This window comes from Benincasa hispida, chromosome 4 (genome assembly GCF_009727055.1).
Source record: "Benincasa hispida cultivar B227 chromosome 4, ASM972705v1, whole genome shotgun sequence".
NCBI classification, from domain to species: Eukaryota; Viridiplantae; Streptophyta; class Magnoliopsida; order Cucurbitales; family Cucurbitaceae; genus Benincasa; species Benincasa hispida.
Window position 1 is genome coordinate 26,647,994 of NC_052352.1, and position 12,475 is coordinate 26,660,468.

The following is a 12,475-nucleotide window of genomic DNA, read 5'->3' on the forward strand; positions in this document are numbered from 1 at the left end:
ATAGGCCAGGTTAAAAGGGGTGGCTGTGAGATTCAAGGGACGGATATGTCCATCACTGGCCAAATCTGGCATGCCTTTGTATATTCTAGATTCATGCCAATTCTCTAGCTCAAAGACGTCATGAAGGATCGGGCTAAACTCCTGTACTGTATAGTCCAAGGATTGTCCATCAACGTCGGTCGAGTCATTAAGGCTTTGATCCGTCATTGTGAACGGTGTTTATCACTGGTAGCTTAGGACACCTTAACTTGATTACTGAGCTGTGTTGTAGGTCTAGGGTGGAGATTTCTGACGATGAAGAGAGGATGAGGGGTCAAGCTGCCATCTATAGGTCTTCAGTTTCTGCCTTCCGTGGGCGAGGTGCGAAAGGGCATAGATCCGATGATGAAGGGGAATACGAGGATGTCCCAGCGGCAGAGAAGCTTCCTGATGCTGGTCCCCAGGGCTAGTATGCGATTCTGGTGGCTGAGGAATCTTACGAGGAGAAGGCCTTGAGGATAGCCACTGAAGCACTGAGTCGCGAGGCGAATGGAAAGAATGTTGAACTTCATTTCTAATGAGAACCACCTCTATTAAGACATCATCAGATTCTAGAGCGGTCTTTAGAGAGACCCAGACTCTCTTGACTCTGGCTAAGGCTAGTTTTCTTTTCCCTTCCTATTTTATTTTGCCCTTGATTTTTATTTTTATTTTTATTTTTACTTTTATTTTCTTTTTCATTTTTTGTTATCTTTAGTTTTAATTTTTCTTTCTTTTAGTTTTGCTAATTTTTTTGTTTTGTAGGTTGTCTTTTGTAGTTTTTCTTTCGTTTTTCTCTTTTTGTAGGCCTTTCCAGAGCCTAATCAAGCAAAGAGGCACCACCACCATCCCGTGCGCGCATCATTTTTAGGGGAGGTTTTCTGTTCCATTGTCTTTATTTTTATTGAGCTTTATTTAAAATACATTGGAGACAATGTATTACTTTAAGTTGGGGGTGGGGTACCTGTTGGGTAGTTTTTATATTAGCTTGGGGTCTTTGAGTGCTATGCTCGGACAATGTGTGTGCTTGATTGCCTTGTTAGCTTTTTGCTCTGTTGTTATCACGATAATTTATGACGCACTCTTCTTGTGATGAAATTTGCATGAAAGAACGTTAGGAATGCATGATCATGATTTTTAGCCCAAACTAAAAAAAAATTCTTGTCTCTTGCATCTTTAAATCATTGCTTTTGCGAAATTAGTGTCTTGCATGCTTAGAATTGGGTTAGTTGGTTTATACTTCCGTTGTCACCCCGAAAGGTCCACCTTTGACTTAAGAGTAACCATACTTGTTTTAAAGCAAAACTTGACAAAGTACATAAAATAGGGCCTACTATGAGCTAAAAAAAGGGAGAAAAGAAAAAGAAAGAAACAAATTAGTTGCAATTCTGAAAAAAAAAAGGAAAAATTCATGAAAAAGATAGGCATTTGTTGACGTGCTTGCAAAAAAATAGTGTGTGTGTGTGCATGGATGAGGTGAAAAGAGCTACCTCCGCCGTGTCTAGTCAGGGCCCATAAGAAAAGAGTGTTAGGTTTCCGGTGATGGAGTGTGAAAGCTAGCCCTCTAGATAAAATAATTGCCCTTTTATGTTTTTTGTGTGTGTGTTTGGGCACCCTTGTCTTAGTGTTGCTTTTTTTTTGCAAGTGTGGTATGTCTGAGGTCGATAATCGAACAAAAGTAGAGGAAAACAGGAGGAGGACATTTTAAAGCTCTTTCGAGCTATGCAAGCTTAACTAGCAAAACTCTAGGTCCACTCATGCATGAATAGATTAAGAACAATTCTTAAACTTCTGGTTCATTGATTGATCATAATTGAATTTCGTTCTTGATTTCAAATTTCATTCCATTTGACTGTTGAAACTGGAGTAACAACATTGAGAATTAAGCTAGCATATTTTTTATTGATTTATATTCTATTTTGTGTGTTTCTACCTTGCTCGAGATGAACAAGAATTAAGTTGGAGGTGTTTGATAGCTATGAAAAAGAGCTATTATTCCTCGTTTAATTCAGGCTCGTTATCGAATTTTACGTGTTTATTTCCCTATTTTGTAGGTACCGAGCAACCAAAAGGTAGAATCGAAAATTTAAAGATGATTTGGGTTAATTTGAAGCAATTTGGAGGTGATTTGAGTATCTAAGCTTCAAAGGAGTCAAAAAGGCCAAAATTCCCTTATTTCAGCGTCGCAACGCTTGTGGATTGGTTTGTCCTGATGCTCGTCCAACGCTGTAAGACAAAATGGGTAGCGTTGCAACATTACCCATCAACGTTGCAACGCTACGAGCTTTGACGGACGCGCGCGCACACAAGTGAGCGTCAGGGCAGCGTTGGACTTCTTCACCCTGACGCTCTTGATCAGCTGTCTCAACGTTGCAACGCTAGTTCTAGCGTTGCGAAACTGTCCCGTTTTCTATAAATAATCTCCTTCAATTTTAGGTTAATTCATGCTGAAAATTGTATTGAATCTCAATGGAGGTCGATGAGAGGTCGAACTCTTCCTTTTCCTTTATGTTTTCAGTATAATTAGGTTAGTTTTTCATTTATTTTGGATGATGAACGTGTATTTGGACGCATCTCATTGGTTTGTCTATAAATCGATGAGGTAATTCTTTATCTAGTTCTTGGATCAAACAATTTGTGTAATTCAATGAGTTTTTTTGTCTAGCTTTGTGTTTTTAATTTAGAATTGTGTTTTCTTTGAATCTTGCTTGATTTCGATTTTCTCTTATGTGTTGGATTGACACCCCTATCATAATTGCATATCCCCGCTAGTTAAATTCAAGCTCTCACATATCCTTGTAATCGTCCATGCTTTGAGTTTACCTTTTGTAGCATCGATTAAATGAGCATGCTTAGGTGTATAGGCTGACCAAGAATCTTTGCATCGCATATTTAATCCAGATTCAAAGAATAAATTGATTATTTGAAAAATGATTTTCTTGACACTTAATCAACATAGTTGAATTCTAAATCTTAATGCATGTGTTTCTAGTTCTTTATGGCCGCTAAAGACCCAATTGCATCTAGAAGCATGTAGTTTAGTTAGGGCACGGTCTTTCCAACCTTAATTACGAATTAGGACGCTTGATTGTTTTCGAATTAATTGATTGTCGGCCTTTGTAGAGATTAGTTAATTTACATCAATTGGGTAGTTGTGTATGTATAATTCGAAGACATGATCCTTTGGTGGAAAACAATGATTTAAATTACATCAAATTGTTATTTGATCCGAAAACTAGATGAACCAATTATCGTTTCATTTATCCCTAGCAATTTATCTTTCTTGCATTTTATTCAAATTTCAACCAAAAACCAAAACCCAATTTTTACTGTTATTCCAAGGTCAATTTTAATTTAAAAGAAATTAATTCATCATTTCTCTGTGGTTCGACCTCACACTTACCACTATTGCTACACTTTAGTAGTAATCGGAATAGTTCGGGTAATTACAAATTTTTCTTTTGTTATGATTTAGGTTGAATCAACGACATCAGTTCTGGATCTGAATAGTGGTCAGATTCATCGACTCAATAAGCCTACAATTTTGGGATTCATCTGATTGGGGAGCTGAGAACAGTTGAATTGGAGGCGAGAAACTAACTGTAAAATGAAAATCGATATCCCTACATATAATGGAAAGATGAATATTGAGATCTTTTTAGATTGGGTGAAAAGTGTGGAATTTTTCTTTGCTATCCCCAAAGCACAAGAAGGTTAAACTTGTTTCTTTGAAGCTAAAGAGTGGCCTGTCAGCTTGGTGGGATCAAATTCAAGGCAACAGATGTTGTTAGCTCTAAAAAAAAGCTAATATTCCTAGCTTAATTGGGGCTCGTTAGTGGATTTTATGTGTTTATTTCCTTAATTTATAGGTACCGAGAAATCAAGAGGTAGAATTAATCATTTGGTGAAGAATGAGGTTAATTGGAAGCAATTTGGAGTTAATTGAAAGCAATTTGGAGTTAATTTGAACATCCAGGCTTCAAAGGAGTTGAAAAGATCAAAATGTCATCGAGTTCCACCGAGTTTGAGGCAGCCATCGAGCACCATTGAGTATCATTGAGTAAAAGACTATCGAGTAATCAAGAAAATTTTACCGAGTGAACGAGGATCGAGTATCGAGCTGTCGAGCATCGAGTAACGAGTATCTGGCAGTGGATGCAGCGTTGCAACACTATTCCAAGCGTCGCGACGCTTCGAGCTAAATCAACACAATGTCCCAACGCATCTCAATGCTAAACTCCAACATTTGAAGGTAGAAGCATCAGCATTGCAACGCTTCCTTAGAGCGTTGCAACGTTGCGAAGAATGATGGACACGAAGCTGAGCGCGCTTGCAATCGAGCATTGGGCTAAGCATTGGACTTATTGTCTAATGCTTCCCTCTCACTGCATCAGCATTGCAATGCTATTCCAAGCGTTGCAACGCTCTGATGAATCCTATAAATATATCTCCTTTGCCGTAGGTTAGAAATATGCTGAATTTTGGGGGGTATAGGCCGACTCTTGGAGCTAAAGCATGGAGGCCGAAGTCAGGTTTTCTCCTTCTTCTATTCCCTTCAATTTTTAGTGTCTTTAGGTTAGTTTTTATTTTATTTTCGGATTATGAATTTGTATTGGATTGTATCCCATTGGTTTGTCTATAAATCAATGAGGTAATCTTTCGATTAGTTCTTGGACAAATATCATCAACAAGGATGGGGACTGATCACCCTGAGCAAGCATACCCAAATCTGCAGTGGAGCCTTATGCCACGAGACTACTCCATGGGAGTGTATCCTAGTTATATGGATGATGATTTTCATCAGGCTAGATGGGAGGAGTCTTATGGCTATGGAAACCTAGGATGGGACGAGTTCCACTATGATTCACTCCCTACCACATTCGACATGACAATGCATGCTCATACCGCCGACTCAGGTATGTCATTAGAAGATGTGATTAGACAAATTACTATTAACAATATTGTTTTTGAGCAGGAGATCTGCGACCTCTAAGAGAGCTTTAGTCTTCAAATTGAGGTTGGAACTGATCTTCAGAATTTGAGAGACTCAGTCACTCAATCTTCTGATTCACTTGAGAGAGGATTCGGACCCCTGCTACACACATCTTATGACATCGCCGAGGCGTGCAGCGATGAGGTAATTTATGTCGACATCAAGGATGAGTTGAGGATAGCATGCCATGTTTAGAACCAGTTTGTGAGAACTATGGAGAATTTAAGCCTAACTCATTGATTTCCAGGTGATAGAGTTAGAGGTTGAAAAACCTCGTCCTGTTCTGTCGTCTGGCATATCGTATATTTTTTAGTTTTGTTTTTCTTGTTCTCACAAGTCAATTGAGTTAGAGTCTTTGTTTTCCGTTGAGTCAATTCTTGATTTTTTTTTATTTTATTTCCTTTTATAAACATTAAAAATACCAAATTCGACATGTCTGGTTCGCTTTAAAAGATGAAGAACCTTATAGTCTTATCGAACTATATCGACTCATCCAAGAAAGGACCAGAGAAATACGAAAATTTCTTTGTGCCTTGACAGGGGACAGGTCACGTCGGGCAATTGTGGTTAAAAATTTGTCCTTCGTGGAGGGAGCTAGGTGATAAAATTTACTGCTTTCTTTATTTGTTTTCTAGATTATGNTTTTGTAGGGACGAACTAGGAAGGGAGAGCATTTTTTTAAAAGGCGAGCCCGACCACCACCATCCTTTGCGCGAGGTCATTTTTAGGGGAGACTTTCTATTCCCTTGTTTTCATTCCTTTTTAGCTTTACTTAAAATATATTGGGAACAATGTATAAATTTAAGTTGGGGGTGGGGTACCTGTTGGGTAGTATGCTTATGTGCTTTGATTGTCTTGCTTGCTATTTGCTCTATTGTTATCATGATAGTTTATGACGCACTTTTCCTGTAATAAAATTTACATGAAAGAATGTTAGAAATGCATGATCATGATTTTTAGCCCAATTTTAAAAAAATTTCTTGTCACTTACATCTTTAAGTCATTGTTTTGCAAAATTAAAGTCTTGCATGCTTAGAATTGGGTTATCTGGTTTGTACTTCTGTTGTCACCTCGAAAGGTCCAATTTTGACTTAGGAGTAACTATGCTTGTTTTAGAGTAAAACTAGACAAAGTGGATAAAATAGGGCTTACTGTGAATAAAAAAAGAGAGAGAGAGAGAGAAAAAAAATAAAGAATAGCAAATTAGTTGCAATTCTGAAAAAAAAAAAAAATAGAAAAATAGAAAAATGAGGCACATGTCAGTGTGTCTACAAAGAAAAAAAAAGGTGTGTATGTGCGTGGATAGAGGTGAAAAGAGCTATCTCCGCAGTGTCTAATTAGGGCCCACAAGAAAAGAGTGATAGGTTCCCGGTGGTGGGGTGTGAAAGCTAGCCCTCTAAGTAAAACAAATGTCCTTTATGTTTTGTGTGTGTATTTAGGTACCATTGTCTTAATGTTGCCCTATTTATGCAAGTCGATATGCCCGAGGTTGATAATCGAGCCAGAGTAGGGGAAAAATGGGATGAGGACCTTATAAAACATTTTCGGGCTGTGCAAGCTTAATTAACAAAACTCTAGGCTCACTCACGCATGAATGGATTAAGAATCATTCTTAAACTTATGCTTCATTGGTTGATTGTAATTGATTTTCGTTCTTGGGAAAACAAAAAATATAATCATTCTAAAAAAAAATTATATATGTTATAGACATCAACGACCATTTTTAGTCTTTACATTAATATTCCTTATGATTCCGTCACTGTTTTTTTATGTACCCATTTTTGGTCTTTGTTAACGTCTTTGTTAACAAAAATATGCATAATTTTATATTGACGTAGGTTTCCTTTCAATGTTAAATTTTCATAATACCAAAATGGCACCTTAAAATATACATACGGAAAAGACCTATAACTAGTTGGCCAAAAATGTTAAAATTGATGAAGAAATGTTTCTTGCCAATTAATCATAAGAGGCTCCTTTACAACCAATTCCAACATTGTAAACATGAAGCACAAATTATTGAAGATAATAAGGAAGAATTTCATCGTCTAAGTGCAAGAAACAACTTGGCTGAAAGTGATAAACCAATAGGTGGCTCGGTTTGTTGATGTTTTTGAAGGAATCAAATTCCTTGCAGAAGCGTGTGAACACTGTGCATTCAAATTTTAATTTTGAAAAACAACAAAATATAGAGAGCATAAACTAAGAAACTACTAGATAAACATTCACCCTTAAGCATGCAATCTACAAAGAGCAAGAGGAAGAGGAAAAAAACATTACTTACCCTTATAGAAATCTTTCTTCACAAAATTCCTTTCCAAATGTTACAAACACATGAATCCCTTATTTTGACACAATAACATGAACACAACAACCAAAAACTCTTGGTCACCACTGTGCAACCACCTTGTTATTCTCAGGATCAAGGAACCGAGGATGTACAGGCTTCTTTTTGGTTTTTAGGGAAGGGAATGAGGACATTAAGAAGTTGATAGTAAATTTTCTTTAAGAGAGTGTTCTTGGAGAAGATGGTATCTCTATGTTGCCCTCTTTGTGTTTTCACAAAACACAAATAATGGAAAAAGTGAGGGAGAGGGAGTTACAATAACTCTACACGTACACTAATTAACTCCCCTGTAATGGAGAGTTATAATATTATATCAATTAATACACTAATAATATTATATTATAATATGGTTAATTAACTGATTAATAAACCATATAGTATGTATCTTAATCATATTAAAATGCAACTCTCTCTTATAACCTATAGTTTTAATATAATTATATTCACAATAAATTTTAACCTATAGCATTTATATGAATCTTATTAATATAAATAATATTTGAATCTCATTCAAATATCTATCTTTCACATATTATATAGTTTTAATTATAAATCATATTTATAATTAACTATATATTATAACGTATAAATGTACATTATAATTTATATTAATCATATTAATATAAATAATATCTTTAATTCTTTTAAATAATTTGAACAATTCAAATTATTCCAAAAACAATTATTCCTTGTTTTATCCTTAGTGAGCTAACAAAAGGCCTTAAAGACCTATAAATTAGAAGCTCCAATGATATGAGATTAATTAATTGAACTCTTTAATTAAATTAATCAACATTCATTAATTGTCGATCACTCCATTAAAGACCGACAGCTGCACTCTTCGTACTGTAGATATATTTTTGCGTCTATAGATATAACCAATCAATAGTAACTTGACCATTCACGAATTCCTCATAACTATAGTCGGGTTAAATTACTGTTTTACCCCTCTAATTACATCTAGTCACTGATCCCTTTAATGAACAAACAATTTATAATCCAACTACAAACTAACCCTTCTCGAGCCAATGAGAGGGTGATGCCTTATTATTCAAGTCCCAAAATCAGCTATTAAGGGAGCAATTCATCTAATTTTTCTAATGATGGGAAGCAGTGAATTTCATCTTGTATAGCTGTGTTCTCAACTCCTTACTCGGACAAATCCTTAAAATGGTAGGCTTATTGAGTCAACGAACTTGAAAACTTTCATTCGTACAGATCAAAGGATTGCCCTCATAGGCAGAATTTCATAACTCACTTAAGATTAAGGTCAAGTCACCTATGATCATCCTTGTGAAATGTTAGTATGTTTAAGCAACAACGTTATAAAGAGAAACAAATCATTTCACAGTCGAGTCTTATACAAACTATTTATACAGGATACCCTTACTCATATGTCTCCACATGAATGATACGGATCACATCATTTGTAACTCTTTCAACTCCTGTAACACTTACAAAGTGGGTCGTATCTATAGTGTCAGCAAGATAAGATACCTAACCTTATCCGTACACTGCAGACCTTTTCGGCTGTTACTTGAACATGATCCAATCCACTTGTATATCTACCACATACTGTTCAAGCTACATTAAATAACCCTGGATCTTAGTTTATTGGATTGAGTTAATACAAAATGTCAAATAAAATACTTCTTATTTTATTAAAAATAATAATTTATATTTACAAATTTCAAATTACGAGATCCACGAGATTTAGGACAACAAAGCCAACAGGTTTGAGGCAAGACATTAAAGAAGAACCCCATCTTTAACCTATATCTTGTTTGGCAGAGGCCGTGTCCATAGCCACAATTGAGAAAAATGAAGCCTTAACGCAAAAAAGATGGTATGGTAGAAGGAATGATTGGGACAAGAACTTGTCCACTGATCGGCTCAAAAATGCATGTCGTTATCACACTTCCAAGAACCAAATAAATTTCTAACTCCAATCTAAGAACCTACATTAACATGTAGTATAGATGACAAAAAAGAGGTTGTCCATAGAGAATTTAATGATTGTTTAACCTAATTTTGAATTTGAATGGTCATCGTGAGGGGGTTTTTTTGTAAAGAAATTGACAAAATCGCATGAAAATGTAAAGATAGGAATGTAAATGTGTAATTAAAAAATGAAAACTCAATTGTTTTATTGATCTAGTTTAGTTAAGTTTCCTCTTAATTTTTCTTGGTAATTATAGGCATTTAACAAAATCAAGATTCTTACTAGTTATTCACTTAGTCTATACACCCTAAAAGCATAGGAATACATAATCCTAATTTCTTGATTAAACAATTAATCAAACCTAAATGACTCAATTAATAAGAATCGATAGCGATCTAATTAATTGTTCATTTGCATTAAGATAGAGAAATTCTTGACTAAGATTGGATTCGTAGTCCGGAAAGCCAAATTACTAGCCTGTTCTTAAATTACTAAACATTCATAATCGTGAACAAGATTAATCCCAATAACCTAAATTCACAAATTTGCACTTTTTAGTTGTGGTTACCCTAAGAAATTAAGCACATAGACATACTATTATTTCTATCATTCATTGAATAAAAGAAAGTTGGCCAAGAATTCTTAAATCCAATGCATAGAAGTTATTTCACATTCAAGAATCAATTTTAGCAAGAGTTTATTATAGAAATCAAGAAATTACATGCAAAATTATTAAAGATTCAACTTCATACCAAGAAAATTAAGAATATACCATAAACTAAACTATACTTACGTTAATGTAGCATGTACTTCAAGATCTGATCAAGTAGTAGCATGGATGCATCAAAGGTAAGGAAAGAATGAAAGAAAAAGTGTAGAAAGCTAAGAAAATTGAAAGGAAATCAAATGGTGTTCTGGTCTCCCGCATGATAATGCAAAAATTTGCTTTTATATCACAGGTGTAACATTGCAACATTGAGGATAGCATTGCAACACTCTTATCAATTCAAGACCTCAAGTGTTGGATGGGTGTTGTAGTGCTGCTTTGACGTTCAGTTGCGACAAGGCGCACGCGCGTTGGAAATTCCGTCAAAAGTCATAGTGTCGCGATGCCAAAGATAACGTTGCAACGTTCCTGTTTCTAATGCTACTACCTTCAAGCATTAGTGGCATTTTGGTAATTTTCGCGACTTCTTCAATTTTGTTGATTTCAAGCTCCATTTTGACACCAATTTGATTCATTTTTCTCCTAAGTGACTTATTTGACCCTCATGATGAATTTACTTGCAAAATGAACATTTTATGCCTAAGAATTATATAAAATTTATAGAATTAGGGATAAAAAACTAGCTCTTTTTTAGAGCTATCATCCACAACAAGGAAGTCTACGGAGAAACGACCAAAGGACAAAACCTTGATGTAACTACAAAAAAACAAGGGAAAAGAGGTCGAATCTAAGGGAAGTTATTCTCCCTTTTCTTCTAGAAATAATAACAATCCTTATAATAGATCTACTCTTGGCAAACACTTTAGGTGTGGTCAAATGGGGCATTTTTCGAATGATTGCTCTCAAAAGAAGAACCTCAAAATTCAAAAAGAACATGAAGATGTAGATAACGAAGACTACTCAGATGATGATATCAATGTTGCCCAACTGGATGATGGAGATGCTTTATCATGTGTGGTACAAAAGGTTCTAACTTTGGTGACTAAAACAAATTCACAAAGACACATATTCTTTCGAACTTGTTGCACTATCAATGAAAAGATATGCAACGACATTATTGATAGTGGTAGCTCAAAAAACATGGTGTCTAAGAAACTTGTACAACATGGAAAATTAAAAGTGGATACTCATCCAAGCCTTAAAAAATGGGATGGATTAAAAGGGGTGGAGGAGTGGTCGTCAATGAAATTTTTACGGTACTATTGTCATTTGAAACCTATTACAAAGACCAAATCATATGTGATGTCCTAGATATGGACGCATGTCACATCCTACTTGGCCGGCTGTGGAAATATGATAATCATACCATACATAGAGGAAGTGCCAATACATAGGAATTTTAATGGATGAGTAAAAAGGTGGTCCTTTTACCTATTGATTCTAAAACAAGCTTGAGCAATGGCACTACCAAGGACAAGCTTGGACTCAAGCAAATACGTTTACATTGGCCTTATTTTTCCATGACAATTCAGAAGCCTTACTACCTAAACCTATAGACAGTAGGGTGCACTCCTTTTAGATCAATTTTCCCCAATCACCAAAATCATAAATAAGTTGCCTCCAATTTGAGATATACAATATAAATAGATTTTATTTTAGGTTCGTTCTTACCTCATTTACCCAATTATAGAATGAGCCCTACTGCGTACTAAGCACTTCAAACTATAATCCAAGAGCTTTTAGAAAAGAAGCACATACAACCTAGTCTAAGCCTATGTGAGTTTCCAGCCCTTTTAGCTCCAAAAGAAGATGGAAGTTGGCACCTTTGCATTAGATAGCCGGGCGGTTAATAGGATCATAGTCAAATATTGCTTCCTAATCCCTAGAATTTATGACCAACTTGACCAATTGGTTGGTTCTCAAATGTTTTCTAAAATTTATATACATAGTGGATACCACAAAATATGAATTCGATTAGGTAACAAGTGGAAAACAACATTTAAAACTAACCAATGCTTATTTAAGTGGCTTATCATGCCATTTAGACTCTTGAATGCACCTAGTACCTTTAAGAGATGATAACTTGTAGAAACACAAGCTATTGTAGCTCTTTATGTAGAGTAATTAAGAGAATTTAGAGGAAATGCATTAACTTAAAATGAAAATTATGTAAATAAATCAACCTTGCGTTCAAGCGTTACAAAACTCATTATCCTGAGATTATAAATTCTAATATCTTTGAATGCAAGATTTAAAGACTGACAGATGAATTCTACTAAAGACCGACAGTTGAACTCTCCTCACTACAGATATATCATGTGTCCATCTTAACTAATCAGCAGTGCGACAACCCTTTACAGATCGCTCGTAAGTACAATTGGGCCAATAACCGTTATGCCCCTGTAGTTACATCCGTCTCCTTAAGTACCATTCATCCCTCTAATGAACATAAGTCATAGTCCTACTATGACTGAATATTCTCTTCCAAAGAAAAGTTGTGGCCACTAT